The following is a 21,194-nucleotide window of genomic DNA, read 5'->3' as shown; positions in this document are numbered from 1 at the left end:
TATAAAAATATAAACTCTTTAATACCTAAAATTTATGGATATGTTATTCCTTTGGCATATAATTTTATACTATGTACACTAAATTTCAATCATTTTTAAAAGTGTTCATTTTGAACTCAGTCTTTTGTTTCTGTTATCTATCTTGATAACATATGATGCAACTCATGTTAGATTGTAGAAATCCAAAATCCATTGAACTAACCGCAAACCATGTTGATTAACTTAAATCACACCAGTTACTGTTAAAATTCTAAAGATTTATTTTACCACACAAAAGAAGAACTCTAAAGATTTCTACACCACCTCACTAACGTGTATTGATTGGATCTCAAATATAATTAGTTAACAAATCACATTTTATCTTACCGTAAAATCTCAAAAAGGAAACATCCTTTAAGGCCAGAGAATTACACCTTTAAGTGATTTGTTTTGTTCACTAATTCATTGGTAACTAGGATAAGACCCGCGCCTTGCGCGAGATGAAGTTGTTATTTTATTTTATTATGTTTTGGAGAATAAAACAATAATTCAGTTTCATTTAGATTGGGAGTGTTCAATCCGGACATATGGTTGGTTTCGGTTCCGTTCATTTTTTCTGTATTTCGGTTAGTAAAATATAATTACTATTCTAAATCCATATTTACTTCGGTTCGATTTGGCTTATATACCGTCGCTTTTCAGTTTATTCGGTTTTATACCAAAAAGATAATTATTTAGTTTGAGATTATATTATATATTATACGAATTTTAGAGTCATGTTGTCAAAAAGTTATTTATTAAAAAATATTATATATCTAAATAAAATAATAAAAAACAAAAAATGCTTCTATCAACTAATAAAATAATCAAATCTAGAATTAATATTAAAGCTCTAAATTTTGAAACTAAAAATAAAAGACAAAACAGAAGCATGAAATAAAAACTTTTATATTCTTCCATATTTAGTGTTCATAAAATTAATATGTCTTCGACTGAATACAACTCTGTTTGTTAAAAGATAAAAAAAAAGTTGTAAAGAAATTTCAACTAATTGTTGGTCAAATTTATAATCTTTAGTTTAATTTAGTTATTGTTAAAATAAAGCAAAAATATCGAAAAAGAAAGACTAAGAAAATAAGAAGACTCAGTTGCAGTAAATTGTTACTTAGTTATAATTCAAGTGATTCAAGTGATTTACAAATTATAGTTATGGTTTAACTCATATAACAAATAGATATTCATGCTTTGTTATAAATATATATATATATATATATATATACATGTTTCAGTTTAATCGATTATAAATCAAACCATATCCAGATCCTACGGTTTTTATAAAATTACATCCATTTGGTTACGATGGTATATACCAAAACAAAACCATATTATCTATTTATGTTCGGTTAGATACTCTTCGGTTTTAGCATATTGAATAGTCCTAATTTGAATATTAGTTGGTTTTGAATTGTTTTTATCATATTTTAATATCCTATTGTAGAATTAGATTTTAAATTCATATTTTTTGGAAACTTACATGTGAATTTTATATTAAAAAAAAAACTTAAAATACATAGTTTGAACACATTTATGTAGAGTGTGAAAACATTTTTAGAGTGTGAATGTTCATTCTTAAATCGTTGTGAGACTGCCACATTCCATTATAGTGTGAATAAATTTCTTAGAATGTTTCTCATTTAATATATATATATATAGAAGATATGTTGGGCTGAACATTTGTAATTGTAATTAGGGACCGAAATCTATTTTGAATTTATGATGAGTCTAATCAATTTGGGCAATTAATTTTTTTATCACAATGTTTATATCTATAAAAACTGTAATGTGGTCAATAAGTCATTTTTATTACAAAAACATGTTCTACAATTTTTTTAATATTTAACTTTCACATCATTGAGAACCATTTTAATGATTTTAGAACAATCATCTTATTATTTTCAAAATTGTATTACTTTAACTTTATTCTTCCACATAGTTTTGAAAGGTTTCAACTGGACGACTAAAATTGATGCAGCCAATTTTGTTGCTTTAAATCGTTAGTATATATATATATATATATATTATTTAATTTGAGTAGTTATTAAATAAAAAATCATGTTAATACAACTTTATAATTATTTGTATCTTATTATAACAAAAACAATTAAGCAATTGATCACAAAATTTTCAAAGTGAGATCTTCAAATTTCTAATAATTTATAAACGTTTTGAAAAATTCAAACTATAACATATAAGAAAAAAATCTAATTTTTTTACTATATAGTTAATGTGATTTTTAATATCTTTTAATAATAAAAAAATTAAGATACAAAAATTGCTATCAAATATTCATTATTCATAATAATTAATTTTTATATATACGTTAATTATATTAGGTAATTTCATAGCTTTTATTTAAGGAAAGTGCGAGATTGTTTTTGTACATTATTTATCAACTCGATAGTTAGTTTAATAAAAAGTGTAATATAAGTTAAGATGGACCAATTTACTTTTCTAAGAATAATATATTTTATATATTGTAATTTATATAGTTATTTATTAAATGAAACTTCACAATCATATGGTTCCTATGATCATTCATATTGTTTTATAACAAAATATTTAAATCATTGATAACAAAATTTTCAATGTGAAAAATTTAATAAGTTTATAATTTATAAATGTTCTTGAAAATTCATTGAAATTTTTTTAAAATTAAAATATTTATGTAATCTTATATGGTATATAGTTTAATCTATATATATTTGTTTTATTATTAATTGATACTTTTTATTCATATGGTTTTAAAATCATGTGTATCTTTTTATAATAAAAGTGTTAAACCATTGATCATTAATTTTTGACATAATAGTTAAATAGTTTTAGTCATTTATTGTCATTTTTTAAAATTCAAAATATAACATATACGAAAAAATCTAAATTTTAATTTTATAGCTAATTCGATTTTTTAATTTATTTTAATAATATAAAATTAAACAAAAAATGATGGAGTTATCAAATATTTATTATTAGAAACATTAATTGTCATATATATATTAGTCATTAATGGTAATTTCGTAGGTTTTATTTAAGGAAAGAAAAGAAAATAGTAATTATATCTAGCGGAACAATCATCAAAAGCTTCTATCGTAAATATCATATCATATCATCATATCATTAATTCGGGGATAAAATTATTATTTTAATTATATTTTGGGAGAATGAAACAATAATTCGGTTACATTTGGATTAGGAATATTCAATCCGGATATCAGATTGGTTTCGGTTTGGTCTTTTTTGGTATTTTGGATTAGTAAATATAACTACTATTCTAAATCCATATTTACTTCGGTTCAATTTTGTTTATATACCTTCGGTTTTCAGTTTGTTCGGCTTTATACCAAAAACATAATGATTTAGTTTGAGATCATATTATATATTATACAAATTTAAGAGTCATGTTGTCCAAAAGTCATTTATTAAAAAAATATTATATATTTAAATAAAAGAATAAAAAAACAAGAAAAGCTTTATCATCTAATAAAATAATAAATCTAAAATTAGATCAAAACTCTAAATTTTGAAAAAAAAAACAAAACACAAGCACAAAGAAAAGTTTTTCTAGTCTTTCATATTAAATGTTCATCAAATTAATATGTCTTCAGTTGAACACATCTCTGTTTGTTTAAAAATAAAAAAAGTTATAAACAACTTCAACTAATCGGTTTTGTACATCAAATTTCTAATCTTTACTTCAATTTAGGCAATGTTAAAACAAAAAACAAAAAAAAAACCCGAAAATAAAAAGTCTCAATTACATTGAATTGTTACTTAATTATATTTCAAGTGGTTCAAGTGATTTACAAATTATAATTATAGTTCAACTTATATAACAAATAAATAATCATGCGTCGTTATAAATATATACATATTTACATGTTTTTACTTTGGATCAATTTTGTTCAGTTTAATCAGTTACAAACTATAACTCAAAACGTTTGTAAAAGACAGTTGCAATATAGTAAAAAAATACACCAAATGAAAACCAAAGCCTCTGTAAAAGGCTCTGCAATCCCTAATTTCCTTAAGTGCGTGCATGAGCTTTTTAGTAAAACAGACCAAACGCACCGATTAACAAAAATGTACGTGCATGAGCTTTTTAGTAATTGAAATAGACCAAACTCATAAAATGTACGTGCATGAAACAGACCAAACTCCTCATCCTAAACTACTCATCAAGTCATGAAGTCTTTATGAACATTATTAACGTCCTTGCGAAAATGTTTTGACAAATTATTTGGGATTATTAAAAAACCACACAAGTATTACACTGTCCGTAGGAAAATATTTTGTAAATGAGAATAAATACTTTTACATTGGCCCATATAACCATGTTCTTCTTGGAAACAACACAATCTACAAAACGGAAACATTTTTATATCAGAACACAAGTTCAATTGTCTGAACATGAATCCAGTCAATGAGTTTTTCAGTTTCGTCAAGCACGGGTTAAATTTAAACTTAAATTAAAATTATGGAAACAGAAGAAAATTAATCAGAGTACAAAGAAACAGAGGAAAAAATAAACAGAGAAACAAAAACAGAGTACAACACAAAGTACGAAGAACCCTAGAGTAATAAACGATATCAACTTGATACCGACAGGCTTACAATATTCTATGTTCCATTGATAGATTATCAACCTCGCAAGTCATCAACCTCTTGCTCAACAACCGATCCTCTTCGTGTCTGGTTTAGGATTCTTAGCAACCACATCTCGTTTAGAAGTCGTAGCAACTAATAAACGTCTTGCTTAACAGCACATCCTCTTCGTATCTGGTTTAAGAGTCTTAGTTTCATTTTTTTTCTTAACAGTTGACAATAAATATCTAAATTTAACTGCTCTTCTTCGATGTTCATGAACAGCTCGTAATCGATTTGCTTCTGAAAAGTTTTTGTCCGATTAGTAAACGTAAATAAGGAAACTTTGTGTTTTAAACACAATAAAAATTTTGAGAAGTTTTCTAACGTCGCCATGTCACCGTCTTTTTTTATAAAGCTTTCTGAGGTCGCCACGTGTCAATTTTAATGTGAACGCATTTAATGCAAATGCATCTCCTTTAATATATAGGGGATGAGAATCAAATTTATCATTCTTGAAATGCTATAGATTATGTTTGGTCTAGCATTCTTATATCCCTATATATTAAAAGAAAAGACTTTAAAAATAACAACCTCAATTTTGTATTAATTGAGAAGGACCCTTTTCTACGTGGTAAGTTTTTAAGAGGTCAAAAATCTTACGTATCACTTTTAGAGGAAATTTGAGTAAACCATAGTATCAAAATTAATTTGACCAAATGTGATATATGTCGCATATTTTATTTCATTATCATAAATCCGACATTTTCAATAGATTATCATCGCGAGGTTTGTATTTTTTTTTGCGACCACTATTAAACCTCTCATATATTACAAACCTGCATATATGTTCGAGCATAAGAATATCATATCATGGAGGTTATATATCAAGCATCCTAAACTAACAATTAAACTCCAAAATGAGGTTCTCTAAAAGAATTCAACGTTTACGGTTGAATGCAAATGAGCAGTCTCTATTTTATGATGATGGAGATAAGTGGGGACTGATTGTTCTATGACTTCATGGTAATCTTCGATAATTTAAAGTCCGAAATAAGGTTCTATAAATGCAATTTGATTTTTTTTTCATTTCGTGTTAAAGGTATAATTAGATATAGGTCAGTTTTTGTGTTAAATGTTTATTGGTAATCTTGGACAGTGAAGAACAAAAAAACTAAGAAATAAGTTCTTGAGTTGATTTCAGTTCGTTCTGCATTTGTATCAAATTGAATCGAATCAAAATAAATATAGACTGACGACGAAGATAATAGCTTTTATTTAAATTTAAATTAACCTTTACATAGATGTCTATAGGGGATTTAAATGTTCTAAAAATTATGTATATTCGATTAGTCTTGAATTGTCTTTAAATAATATAACTTTCTATTGTACTTCGGTATAAAATAATATCATATTAAGTTGCTTTGATGCATATGAGAATATTAAAAAATGGAAATTTTATATGATATAGACTATAACTTTTTCAGCAAGTCATAAATAGTTATTGCTATATCGATTATTAGGAAAATTATGTGCATCGAAAAGAATCATTTAAAGTATATTTCCCTTATAGGTTGACTTCATAGTAACTATTTAATGTTATTACTCAAATTAAGGAAACTCAAATATGTGGCCATTTAATAAAGTTTACGGCCAAGATAACTTATTTTTATGGATGTTACCTATATAAACAAATGGGTACTTGGCTCAATATAAAAAAGAAAATTTAATCAACAATATATTAACAAATGGGTACTTGGCCAATATAAAAAAAGAAAATTTAATTAACAATATATTATTTTATATGCTACGACTTTATTAAACAATGAAACAACATTTATTAATTTTTAGTCCATTTTTATTTAAAAAATGTCAATCGTCTTAAAAACATCAAATATAAATATATTACTAAGATTATTTAGGAAAACAAAATTATGCATATTATTCATTTTACACAAAAAACTTTACAAAATCGCCAATATTAAAATATAAAGCAAGATATTCGATCGTAATTTAGACTTCTATACACCAAAATATATTAATCAACGTATAATTAAATCATATCTATTTTTATATGTTAACCAAACAAATATTTATATTATACATTTTCGAATTTTTGTATATTCACTCCGCGCAAGGCACAGATCTTATCTTAGTAGGAATAAGAATAAGTACGAAAAAGAATGAATAGAAACAAAATCATATATAGGGCTGGGCATAAAACCCGTAACCCGAAATCTGGACCGAACCCGAACCGAAAAACCCGATCCGAACCGAATCCGAATTCTAAAAAATATCCGAATGGATCTTGTAGGGTGTTACAAAACATATCCGAACCCGAAGTGTTATTAACCGAACCCGAATGAATAATCCGAAAAACCCGAAAACCCGAAAAACCCGAAAAATATCCGAACAAACCGATCCAAATGTCCGAATTAATATATAATATAAATATTTAAAACATAAATATGTACTTCAAATATTCAATTTCATGTTTATTTCAACATGATATCTAACAATAAGTATCTAATTTTTTTAAAAAAATATCTTAAATACTCCATTATATATAAATAAGTATATATTTTTATATTTTTCTATTGAATTTTAGATTTTACTTAGGGTATATCCGAACCGATCTGATATAACTCGAATCCGAATGATATATGGTTACTTCGGGTATTAATCGAACCGAACCGAAACCGATGTGTTATATCCGAACCCGAACCGAACTTGTAGATTTACTAGAATGGGACCTAGAAGGTGTTACAAAATAGAACCGAAATCCGAAAAACCCGAACCGAACCCGAATGGGTACCCGAACGCCCAGGCCTAATCATATATATAATGAGACATTTTTGCTTCTCCAGAGACTATCCACGTCAGCAATTCTTAATGATGGTGGGGCCCCTTTGGTTTGTTTTGCTATGTTTTGGTCGTGATGGTTTGCGTTGTTGCGGTTCTATATGTTTATAATTATGTTAAACTCCGCGTTTTGTGCTATATTATTATCGTCGGGAAAATTGTCTTTTAAATCCTGAACTTTCAAATTTGGTTCAAAAAAAGCCTGAACTATTGCTCGAACCATTTAAGGCACTGACTTATTTTGACAAACCGTTTAAAGCCTCAAATTAATTTGACTAAGCCATATTCAATACGTCATTATCTCGGCTAACGACGCGATTAAACGGGGTTAACTTCCGTTTACTATTCCCGTTAAACCTAAGTTACATCGTTTTGAAATTAGAAAAACCTCTAAATTTCTATCTTCTCAAAATCGCAATCTCTAGTTTCCCAAATCAAAAACCCAATCAAAATACAAACTCTTGATTCAATTTCGGCGAGAATGATGAGAGACAAAGGGATCCCAAAGGATAAATTACCTTATCGACGAAGAAAGAAGAAATATGCTGAATCAATGAGTGACAGAAGTGGAGCAGAGGCTCGTGGAGCAGAGGCTCGTGAAGCAAGAGCAGCTGGTCGTGAAGCAAGGGCTCTTGAGGCAGAAACTTGGAAGTGATTGGGTTTTTGTTTTGGGAAATTAGGGATTGCAATTTTGAGAAGATAGAAATTTAGGGGTTTTTCTAATTTCAAAACGACGTAGCTTAGGTTTAACGGGAACAGTAAACGAAAGTTAACCCCGTTTAATCGTGTCGTTAGCCGAGATAACGACGTATTGAATATGGCTTAGTCAAATTAATTCTAGGCTTTAAACGGTTTGTCAAAATAAGTTTGTGCCTTAAATGCTCCAAGCAATAGTTCAGGCCTTTTTTGTACCAAATTTGAAAGTTCAGGATTTAAAAGACAATTTTCCCCTTTCCTTTCGCATTCAACTTGGCCGTCTCTGCTAATTTTAAACCTAATGATCTCTCCTCTCATCCGTTTTTTTTTTGAACACCGATCCTCTCATCCGTTTACCTCCTCTTTCTTTCAATGAATTTCTCTCCTCTCACCCTTTTACCTCCCCTTTCGTACAATGAATTTCTTTTAATTCGGCAATAATTGTTTTTTCACATTCAACCCAGTAACGATGTCGACCTCTTCGTTTCCTTCACATCAAATATACTCCCCCTGTTTCATAATAAGTGTCACTATAAGCTCATTTTCCTGTTACACAAAGAGTGTCACTTTACAATTCCAATATAAATTATACTAACTTTCAGCTGAAAATTAATTGCAAACTGCATTGATTTTATAAATAATTTTATTTATCTAAAATACTATTGGTCAAAGAGGTATAATTAATTACAATTTACATATATTTCAACAACTTTCTTAATCTGTGTGAAAAATGTCACAACGACACTCTTTAAGAAACGGAGGGAGTATAAACAAAGGAGAGGACACGATTCAGTTGGATCTTGAAGCAGAGTTCTCGAGTTTGGTTCTTGATATTATAGGGCTTAGTGTGTTCAACTACGACTTCGGCTCTGTCACAAAGAGTCCCCTGTGATTAAAGTTTTTTTATTTATTGGAATTGTATATTAGCAAGCCTGGTCCGTTCCCTTCTTGAATGTTTCTGCTGTACATCGCATGCAGTTTATGAAATCTTTTCGAGGCAGAGCATCAGTCAACTTTCTACTTCCCGTATTGGAAATTTCCTCCAGCCAAATGGATAGTTCCAAGGCAAAGAAAGTTCCAAACCGATCTCTAGATCTCAAAAAAAAAAGCAAAAGAGACAAGACAGGTGTTTCACTACTTGCTGCTCTCTTCAGTTTATTGTTCAGTTTCTGACTTTTTTTTTAATCTCTGTTTCTCCCAGGAAACAGATGCAGAGAAGCTCCAGAAACGTTACTACTCTAATCTCAAGGTTCTGCAATCTTTTATCTCTTGTGTCTTTACTAAACGTTATGAAAGTCTTTATTTTGTTTTCTTCGATTCAGAGGATGCAAGTCTTTTATGGTTCTTGGTCGACATGCCCTGTGTTGATATTGATGACCGGCAGACAAGATTATATAACTTACTGTAAGTGAAACTCTCCCATTATATTTTAGACAATAGCAACTGTTCTTACTTGGGTTGTTTACCTTCTTGAACAAGTATGCTCTTAAATGTCTTATTAACTGCTAAAAAGTTCATTTTACAGTTATTTGTATTTTTCTTCTTAACTTGCAGAATCTTGAGAAAAAAATTAGGAAAGCTGAAGCGGAGATTTATACTGTACTTGGTGAAGGTGCATGATAAGCTTGATAGGGTCTTCGTGCGCAGAGAAACAGAGAAGAGGAAGCAGAGGACCGTTGAGTGAAGAGGAAGGAGGAAACAATTCAAATACTTGTTTTCATTTAGAGTCTTTCAAATAAGCAAACACTCGATTTGAGTTAGAGTCTTTCTAGCTCTTGTTGATTTGAATTGTATAAGTGTCCGTTAGAGTTGTCAGTTAGAGCTCAGCTTAGAATTTGGATTGAGTTGTGATACTTGGAGAAGATCGTCTGGGTGAGGCCAGCGATTTCTCAGATCCAGATTCTGAGTTGTAATCTGTACTTCTCTCATTGATTTCGAATAATATACATACGGATTGAGTTTTCGTTACAAATCTATATCGAAACTCTATCAATTGGTGCGTGAGCTCGGCGTTCTGGCGATGGCGTTTACCGATGAGGTCGACGATCGGATTAACTCGATCGACAACACGGTTGCGGAGCTGCAGAATCAAGTTGAAGTGATCACCGGAGGATGGAAGAGGCTGACGAACTCGAACGAGGAGATGAATAATCGTATAGGTTCAGTGGAGAAGGAACTTTCATCGATGGTTCAGAACTTGAACAGACTTGAATCGCATATGATCGGGGACAAAGGGAAGTCAGTTGCGACGTCATCAACTCCGATGACGCAGGTACCGTTTACTTTTCCTCGTAACGAACCTGGATCAGATGAGTTAGGTTATCGGAATAGTCAGAACTCGTTTGCGAATCGTGATAGTTTGTTGAAAAAGATTGAGTTGCCTGTGTTTGATGGATCGCTTCCATATGGTTGGATATCGAGAGTGGAACGATATTTCAGGGTAGCTCGTTACGATGATCAACAGAAGGTGGAGATGGTAGCGCTGAGTTTAACAGGAGCTGTGGGAAACTGGTATAAATGGGAGAACGAGGAAGAACCTTTCCTCAGTTGGAATCAGTTCAAGCAGAGGATGTTGGACCGTTTTGCAGAATCAAAGGATGATGAACCGAGGAACAAACTGTCAGCGTTAACACAGACTGGATCAGTTCAGACGTATGTGAGGGAATTTGAAGAGTTGATTAACGTGGTTAAGGGGATCGATGAAGATAACTTGGTCAGCAGATTTTATACGGGATTAAAACCAGAAATGAAAGAGGTCATCAGAATGAAGGAACCTAAGGGACTAAGGAATCATATAGCTGCGGTTGTAAAGATGGAATCTAGCATGTTCTGCAGGTTGTTGGCTGGGGAATCACAGACAGAGCAGTCGTATTCAAAGAATAATAGTTCATGGAACAAAGCTAAACTGTCTGGAAGTGATCAACATCTGGATAAACTGAAGACAGCTGCAACTGAGAAGATTACAGCTGCTGCAGCAACTCGGCCAAGATTGGATTTAACACCAGAAGAATTGGCTGAGTTAAAACGTTTGAAACTCTGTTTCAAATGTAGAGCTAAGTGGTTTAAAGGCCATTTGTGTGGTAATCCTGCTTTACAAGTATTCACGGTGATCAATGGGTTTGAAGTTGAGATGGGAGAGTGTGCGCAAGATGAGGACGAAGAATCACAAGTCATTATTGATACTCAGTTGATGCAAATTTCACTGTTTTCCTACTTAGGAATGGATTCACCAACAACGATGAAAGTGAGAGGCAGAGTTGGCAACCATACGATGACTATTTTGATTGATAGTGGAGCGACACATAATTTCATTGCTCCTACTTTCATCAAGAAAGCTCATATTCCAACGATCAATAATACAAAGCTTCAAGTGTTACTAGGCACAGGCATAATGGTGCACGGCTTGGGCGTTTGTACACAAGTTCCATTACATATACAAGGTTTGGAGTTTGTGATAGACTGTATTGCATTGGAGCTTAGCGGAGTCGATTTAGTTTTGGGAGTGCAATGGCTCCGAAAGCTGGGACTTTGTGAAATAGATTGGGAACAACAAGAATGGAGTTTCGTGTGGGGTAAAGAGAGAGTTACACTAAGAGGAGAAAGTGACCTCCATTTACCCACCAATGCTCTGCAATCACTCTTTCCGGTCTCGGATGACTCGATGCAAGGTGTTGCGGATCATTGGTTATACACTCACAACGTTAGTGCGACCTCTTGTGAGATAACTTCCAGTGATATTTCTTGTTTGTTAGAAGGCTTTTCAAAAGTGTTTCATTTGCCTGATGGATTGCCTCCAAATAGAGGTATTGAGCATCAGATTATTCTTAAGTCCGGTACGTCTCCGGTGAGCGTGCGTCCGTATACGTACCCACAAGCTCACCAAGCAGCTATGACTACTCTGGTTCAAGACATGTTACAGAAAGGAATTATCAGAGCAAGTCGGAGCCCGTACTCTAGTCCAGTCTTACTGGTGAAGAAGAAGGACAAGTCTTGGCGTTTTTGTGTGGACTATCGAGCCTTGAATCAAGTTACAGTCGCATACAAGTTTCCGATACCAATGATAGACCAGTTACTTGATCAACTACATGGTTCGGTGATATTTTCAAAGCTAGACCTTACTTCAGGTTATCATCAGATCAGGATGCAGCAAGAAGATATCGAGAAGACTGCATTTAGAACTCCAGATGGACACTATGAATTTTTGGTCATGCCATTCGGGTTTACGAATGCTCCGGCTACGTTTCAAGCTCTCATGAATGAGATATTCAGACCGTATTTGAACAAGTTCATCCTGGTGTTTTTGATGACATTTTAATATACAGTCGCAGTGAAGAAGAGCATATTGAACACCTACAAATAGCTCGGTCGTTATTGGAAAAGCACCAACTATATGCTAACAAAAAGAAGTGTGTATTTGGTCAGAAGAGTGTTGAGTATCTGGGACATGTTATTTCTGCGGAAGGGGTTGCTACAGACAGTGCTAAAACAGAGGCTATGAGATTATGGCCAACTCCGAGGAATATCAAACAGTTAAGAGGGTTCTTAGGTCTCACTGGTTATTACCGCAGATTTGTTCAAGATTATGGGTCGTTAGCTCGTCCTTTGACAGACCTTTTGAAGAAAGATCAGTTTCTGTGGTCAACAAAGCAGCAGGAGGTGTTTGATGCGTTGAAAGCAAAGATGTTAGTTGCTCCAGTGTTAGCTCTGCCAGATTTCACACAACCTTTTATAGTGGAGACAGACGCATCAGGTTTTGGTATTGGGGCAGTGTTGATGCAGAACAAACGACCAATAGCATATTTCAGTCATGGGTTATCAGCTCGAGAGCAACAGAAACCGATTTATGAACGAGAACTGATGGCTGTGGTTTTGGCTATTCGCAAATGGAAACATTACTTACTGGGACGCAAATTTGTGGTTCACACTGATCAGAGGAGTCTCAAATACTTGTTGGAACAGCGAGAAGTCAGTATGGAGTATCAGAAATGGTTAGTAAAGTTGTTGGGTTACGAGTTTGATATCATATTCAAACCAGGGATTGAAAATGCTGCAGCCGATGGTTTATCACGAATTGATCATTCTGGTGAAGTAATTTCAAGCTCAACGTTACTCGCTTTGACGACACCAACTGCATTGCAACTTAATGAGTTGTATCAAGAGATAACATAAGACGAGTCTATACAGGATACTATTCATTTGATATTGCAAGGCAACACCGTTAAAGCAGGATTGACAGTGGCTGATGGTAAGCTATGGTATAAAGGCAGACTTGTGATTCCCAAGACTTCAAAGATGATTCCATTGATCTTATCAGAATGTCATGATGGTATAGCTGGGGGTCATTCTGGTGTGCTTAAGACAGTCAAGCGTATTCAGATGTGGTTTCGTTGGGAGGGGTTGTTTCGCGTAGTACAGCAGCACGTCGCTTCTTGCCAAGTGTGTCAAACGCATAAGTATTCGACATTGTCTCCAGCAGGATTATTGCAACCGCTGCCTATTCCAAATCAAGTATGGGAAGATTTATCAATGGATTTCATTGAAGGTTTACCTATGTCCTATGGCAATAATGTGATCTTGGTGGTTGTTGATCGTCTCAGTAAATACAGTCACTTTATGCTTTTGAAACACCCGTTTACTGCCGCAGATGTTGCGAAACGTTTCATTGCTGAGATAGTCCGCTTACATGGCTTTCCGAAATCGATTGTATCTGACAGAGACAAGGTCTTTCTCAGTCAGTTTTGGAAAGAGCTGTTCCGTTTGGCTGAGACGAAGTTGAAATTTAGCACTTCTTTTCATCCGCAAACAGATGGCCAAACAGAGGTTCTAAACCGTTGTTTGGAGACTTATCTCCGTTGTTTTGCATCCAGTCATCCGCATACGTGGTCAAAGTTTCTCGGTTGGGCTGAGCTTTGGTATAATACGTCGTATCATACGTCACTACAGACAACTCCTTTCAGAGTGGTGTATGGTCGTGATTCGCCAGCTTTGATTCGTTATGAACAGGGTTCAACGTCAAATGCAGATTTGGAAACGATGTTGCTGGAACGTGATGCTATGTTGGTGGAGGTTAAAAATCAGTTGGTTCACGCACAGCAGTTAATGAAGAACAACGCTGATAAACATCGTCGTGATGTGGAGTTTGAAGTGGGTACAATGGTGTTCTTGAAGCTGAGACCGTATCGCCAACAGTCCGTGGCTCATCGTGTTTGTCAGAAGCTCACTGCAAAATATTATGGACCATATCGAGTGGAGGAACGGGTTGGTAAGGCGGCGTATCGATTGCAATTACCAGCATCGTCGAAGATACATCCCGTGTTTCATGTTTCTCAACTCAAGGAGGTGATTGGTAAACATCATGTGGTTTTGCCATTACCGGAGTTGATCATTGATGAGGAGGAGATGATCTTATCACCGGATGAGATATTGGATTCACGTTACAATGACAAAGGCCAGTTGCAGATATTAGTCAAATGGAGCGGATTACCAGTGGAAGCAGCTACGTGGTTGGACGTTCGTGCGTTCCGTCAGCAGTTTCCATCGTATCAGCTTGAGGGCAAGCTGAGTGTTAAAGGAGGGGGTAATGATAAGCTTGATAGGGTCTTCGTGTGCAGAGAAACAGAGAAGAGGGAGCAGAGGACCGTTGAGTGAAGAGGAAGGAGGAAACAATTCAAATACTTGTTTTCATTTAGAGTCTTTCAAATAAGCAAACACTCGATTTGAGTTAGAGTCTTTCTAGTTCTTGTTGATTTGAATTGTATAAGTGTCCGTTAGAGTTGTCAGTTAGAGCTCAGCTTAGAATTTGGATTGAGTTGTGATACTTGGAGAAGATCGTCTGGGTGAGGCCAGCGATTTCTCAGATCCAGATTCTGAGTTGTAATCTGTACTTCTCTCATTGATTTCGAATAATATACATACGGATTGAGTTTTCGTTACAAATCTATATCGAAACTCTATCAGTGCACCTACTTATGAATCATTGAAAAAGCTAGAGTACGTTAACTTATAAATTATCTTCTTAGATCTTTCTTTTGGTCTGGTTTTTCATTAATCATTGACTGCTTTGCTCAATGCTTCGACCTGCAGGTAAATACAACTCATCGATATAGAATCCCTTCGTCTATATTCTCAGTTGCCTCTGCTCATCAGACGCACTCTTAAACCAGAAACATTGCCTGGTATGTATGAAGTGGCTTTCATTAAAATACAAGAAGCTTCTGTTATGAATTTATGATTATATGCAGTCTGTGTACAGAGATGACCAGAGAAAGACTTAGACCAGAGCTCATAAATCACTAACTCTCTATGTCTTTGCGTATGCAGGAGGATAGGTGAAAAGGAAGATGATAAAGTTCCAAAAGGGACTGATATCTTCATTTCCGTAAGTGGTATCTTTCTATATTAGTTTATCATTCTTCAGTGGAACCTGCTTTTGTTTAATTTTATCAGTTTTTTAACATTCAGGTGTACAATCTCCATAGATCTACATACTTATGGGATGACCCACAATAGTTTGAGCCTCAGAGGTTCTTAAGAACAAAGGAGAGAAATGGTATTGAAGGCTGGGCTGGCTTTGATCCCTCTTGAACCCTGGTGCACTTTTTATGATTAGAGAGCAGAGAAACATAGAGATGGTGATGAGGTTTATGCCTGATAACTTGGAGAACTACCTCTCGGATCTTTTACATGTAACACCAACACTTAGTGGCTCTTCTTCTGCATCTTCTTCCATATGTATCTCAGTTGGATGTGGAGGAATCTAAAGTTCATAGAGCATTGTCTAGCTTCTTCACTCGAATGGATGTAAATTTTCAATTCTGTATAATCAAACATTAATTTCTTATGTCGCGGAAACCGGTTATACCGGGTCTTTGGTGTATTTTTAAATCATAGTTTGGTAACCCCCTGCTTGAGATGCAAACAATTTTAATATTTTACAATTGTCAAGTCATTTGGCTAAACTCAAACGAATATACTCAAACAGCATAATATATAATTCATATCTTATTAAAGATATCATTCATATATCATGGAGATGACACTTAAATAGAGCAGTTAAACCATGGAATCAAGTAATATGTCTAGAACATGGTAAAGTACAATGAAATGTGACATGTGACATTTGCCAATACACAAATAAATGGGTTCTGCACTATATTACAAATTAAACATCTATAGATGAAACGAAAAATAAATACTATAAAAATAATGCTATGAAACGTGTTTAAAATTTGTGTCGGGTGACTAAAATCAAAACATAATTATTATAATATGTTTGATTAAGTTGTAAAGAATCTAAATGTTATACTGTACTTTTTGTCACTGAAATGTTATACTGTACAATGTTATATTTTCTGGAATTTGTACTATAAATATTAAGATGGGAAATCAGGTCTAATAACCAAAAAAATTATAATTCACTAACTAACCAAAAATTCACCCTCTCTCCTATTTTCTCTTCCTATCTCTTTCTACTCTCTCTCCCAAGATCTAATTTCCTTTTTTTGGTTATTTAGCAAATAAGCCCTATTTGAATGTTTTTAAAAAGATAAAATGTTATGTTTTAGATAAATCATTTATTTTTATTCAAATAAATTATATACACTTTTTATCTTAAAATTTTATTTTGTTGTTGTAACTACTATTTTGTAAATTTGAAAAGAAACAAACATATCACCTTGCCTATAGATTTAAATGTATTTGTGTTATCATTTATCATTGTATCATACCTGAATAAAAGATTTCCACACTATAAATTATAAATTAAACATCTATATTGAAAACAACAAATAAAAATCATAAAGAAATATGCGATTAAGCATGTTAAAAGTATTTGTTTAGTGAATAAAATCAAATATAAACTATCATGATATGTTGAATAAGTTGTAAAGAATCTAAATAGTTTACCATGTAATATTTTTGGAATTTGGACTATAAATTAAAATCTGGAAATTGAGGCATAATGGTTGAGTCTTACCTCATCATCTAATCAACTATAAGTAAAGACAAATGATTCAAACAACAAGCTACCATATACTAAAAATTAAAACCATTTAACTTGTCTCTCCTCATTTACGGATTCATCGCAGATACGGATAAGAATCCTCCGGAATATGCATCACGATCTACTCTGCGTAATTATTTCAAAAGTCGGTGCAATTTCACCCATATCTTACTGCAACACCAGCATTGCATTGCATGCAAAGACTTTACTTGACATATAAGGAACCGTTTGTCTATGAAGATGAACCTCTCACCGATTGTTAGAAAATCACATGTATCATCGTCAAGAACTCCTCGCTTGCGCGGGACTCTGCCCCTAGTAAAAAGAATAAAAAAGAATATTTATTATTTTTGTTTCATATTAATTTTGATAAAAGATATTTTTGTTCTATAATTCCTTAAATAAGGAATGACGAAGAATTAAATGCAGCAAAAGTTTTTCATAAATGATGTAATGTTTAAATAATTAATAGAAGTTAATTATTATAATCAGTTTTCTATGTCACCGTTTAAACTCTTAGTCCTGATTCTATTTCTTTAAACTACTTCAGAACACAATTTCAATATGAGAAAATAGTCTTGGTTCTTGGACCATTTTTCGGTGTTAGTCCCTCCGTCTCAATTTCTTTTCGTTCTGAAATTTTAAATCACTATCTGAAGATTACATACCTTTTGACCCTGCTGCAGAGAGGATGTGTATCAACCGAATTTAAAAGAAAAATTGAATTGAAATGCAGCTTGAATTTGTTTTAAACTTAATAGGTACGTATCTATGTATGTATAGGGCCTTGATTCATGTAACCACAACTATGAAGCGTTTTCAGATGTGGATAGTTATAATTTTAATTGTTATTAAAAGATGATTGGTAAGATCATCTCCAAAAACTCTCTTATAACTTCAAATATAAAGTTTTATGTATTTGTACAGTGAAATCTCAAATATAAAGTTTCACTCTACAAAACCTTATATTTAAGGTTCTTTACTTTCTAATCTTTTTACTTGTGTAACTTTCAAATAATATTAATAAATTTCATGTTTAATAATTTTAGTCTTATTTAATACAAAATATTTAATTAACACTATAATAAATATTTTACAAAAACTAAATAATGTTATTACATGATATAATAAGAACATGCATTATTTTGCATCACATGATTATTGAATGAACATGATATCAACGCACCAGTTAGAGATGCAATATTGGCTACATATTACAAATTGAAATGACAATAAACAAGAATGCTCATTTTCATAATATTTTGACTCAGTAATCTACAAATAAAAAATAAAGAAACTCACTTATAATATTTTTGTTGTACATTTTATAGTTATTGTAAAAAATATACTTTTAGTTAAGTTTTATTAAACATAAGGACTGTTATGTAAAGTAAAAACGTTTTAAGGTTTAATATAAGGTTTTTCTTTTGGAGAGAAACACCCTCAAACCTCATATTTGAAGTTTTGCCAAACCTTAAAATAATTGGGATTTTGAAGATGCTCTAAGTGCTGTGAATGCTTTCTATATTTATTTTCTCTTTCTAAAACCATTTTATTTTAAAAAAGAATACAAGCTACAACACTAAAACTTAAAATTTTAAATAAATAATTTATTTTATATTTATATAGTTTTTTGAAAAAAAAATGTTTTACCTTTCCATCTGTCCGCAACCGCAAACGCTTAGTATTTTCTGAGATTATTGTAGAACGCTAACAGCTGAAATCACTACAAAAGCTGTATTTACGGGTGATAACATAAAAATCAATCATACCCGTGATAAATTTCCGCCAACCCACAAATTAGAAAGAAACTATTTAAAAAAAAGTTCTAAAAATAGTAAAAATATTTATACCTAATCTATTAAAAAAGAAATACAAATTAAGACTAATCATTAAACTTACACAATATTTACAATATTATGCCACTGAATTAATTAATAAACCTAATGTTAAGTATTTATTGTATTTTCTTTATTTAATTAAAATTAAAACTACTACTTCATGTAATCTAGCTAACCAACAATTTACCATATTTTGATACTCTATGCAAACAATTAAAGATAAATTCATAGTATTGTTATTGCTTTTATATTGTAATTAAAAATATTCCTAATTGGAATATAAAATATTGACAAACACATACAAATTCTTTATTTAAATTCGGTGTAACAATGTAAAACGTAAGATAGACCAAAAAAGTTGAAAAAAGTAAGTAATGGTTATTTACGTTGTTGTTGTTGTTTTAGTACACTCAATCTCATGCACTTCATCTTGATGATGATTTGAATTTTGGGGGAATATATCGTAAATATATGTAATTAGATTATGCAGTAATATTAATAATCATGCAGTTGAATAGGGAAAAATATAATACTATTTTAAAACTACATACTTATATTTCATTACTTATTAATAATAAATTTATGTATCTATTTATTAGATTTAGAATACAATATTGTTTGAAAGCTATGTAGTTATATGTTTCACTATTTATTAGTAATATCTAAAAAGTAAAAAATACATAAAGAGTTATTTACATAATATATAATTAAAATATAAATTAGTATGTAAATATAATAGAGATATGCAGTAATAAAAGTTATTATGCAGTTGAATAGAGAAAAACACAATAATGTTTTGAAACTACATACTTATACTTTTCATTATTTATTAGTAACAAATTCAGGTATCTATTTAATAAATTTAGAATACAATATTGTTTGAAAGCTATTAGTTATATTTTTCATTATTAATTAGTAATATCTAAAAAGTAAAAACCAGATAAAAGAGTTATTTACATAATAAATAATTAAAATATAAATCAGTATGCAAATATATTATTTTATTTATATTTCATATAAATAAATATCCCAATGGAAATCGAAAATGATGAATATTGAAGAATATAAAGTATATAGCACCAAATTTTAAATAGTATATATAACATTTTTATCATACATTAAAATATTGGTCTATGAAAAACTATATAAATTTTATTTGTGCAGACGGGCATGTCATATTTTAAAAATCTTAATGAAATGGTTGACGATTCAAAACTAAAATAAAATTACTCAATATAAACTATAAAATTATTGTATTTAGAAAATTCATAATAAACAGTTATTTAATAAATTTAAATTATAATTATATACTATCATTTTTTTATAAAATCAATATTTATTTATAAATATGTAAAAACACACATGATATTTAAACCTGAATACCTCAATACCACTAAAACAGTAGTTAATTTTACTCTTTTTAATTATTCAGGTAAATATAATAATATACAGTTAGCAAAATGGTCTTTCGGACATCCATTCAAGTAAGGTTCGTTTTTTCAGATATTAGATTTTTTGAGTTTTGAAATTAGACTATGTTCGAGTATTATAAATCTTTTTGGTGACTTTTGAGTCGGATCCTCCTAGTCCGAATGGACTCAATTCTGATGTATTGTAACTTAAAAATATTCAAATAACTAATCTATCTAAAATTTCAAATATTTTTACCAAAAATAACCATATTATCCGATTCAGTTCAGATATTTTGTATCTAAACTAAAAATAACCTAAAATTACCAAATAACCAAAAATAATGATATTATCCGTTTGAGTCCAGCTTCGATTATAATGTATAGAAACCTAAAATATCAAAATAACCAATATAGTGACACATCTAAAATATATGATACTAATTATGAAAAACAAATATCAATTTTTAAAAAATCAAAATCAAAATCAAAACCTGCACGGTTGTGCGGATCAAGCTATGGTTTCATTTTAAAACAACTAAAATATAATCTATACTATTATTTATCAAGTGATTTTGCTTATTTTTCATCTTCTCCATAATTTTATGTAATTTTTTTATTTTTCATATTTCTATGATTTTAGGATAAGTCACAGTTTAATTAATATTATTATTTAAATTATATTTTGATATCTATATATTTATATTATATTTACGATAATTAATAAACATTAACATATTCTACTGATATATATATATATATATCTAT

General features: G+C 31.2%; 2 long non-coding RNA genes across 2 annotated transcripts; both read left to right on the top strand.

Moving 5' to 3' along the window:
* Window positions 1-8,946: 8,946 nt before the first annotated feature.
* Window positions 8,947-9,792, top strand: LOC130494973 (uncharacterized). The gene is made up of 4 exons (XR_008934272.1): window positions 8,947-9,301; window positions 9,377-9,424; window positions 9,498-9,579; window positions 9,730-9,792. It is a non-coding gene; the product is annotated as an uncharacterized LOC130494973 (long non-coding RNA).
* A 5,339-nt stretch (window positions 9,793-15,131) lies between these two features.
* Window positions 15,132-16,119, top strand: LOC130494957 (uncharacterized). The gene is made up of 3 exons (XR_008934270.1): window positions 15,132-15,165; window positions 15,259-15,553; window positions 15,654-16,119. It is a non-coding gene; the product is annotated as an uncharacterized LOC130494957 (long non-coding RNA).
* The last annotated feature ends 5,075 nt before the right edge of the window (window positions 16,120-21,194 follow it).

The sequence above is a fragment of the Raphanus sativus genome, chromosome 1 (assembly GCF_000801105.2).
Source record: "Raphanus sativus cultivar WK10039 chromosome 1, ASM80110v3, whole genome shotgun sequence".
Classification (NCBI taxonomy): Eukaryota; Viridiplantae; Streptophyta; class Magnoliopsida; order Brassicales; family Brassicaceae; genus Raphanus; species Raphanus sativus.
Note: the sequence above shows the minus strand (reverse complement) of the source record. Positions and strands in the feature narration are given on the sequence as shown.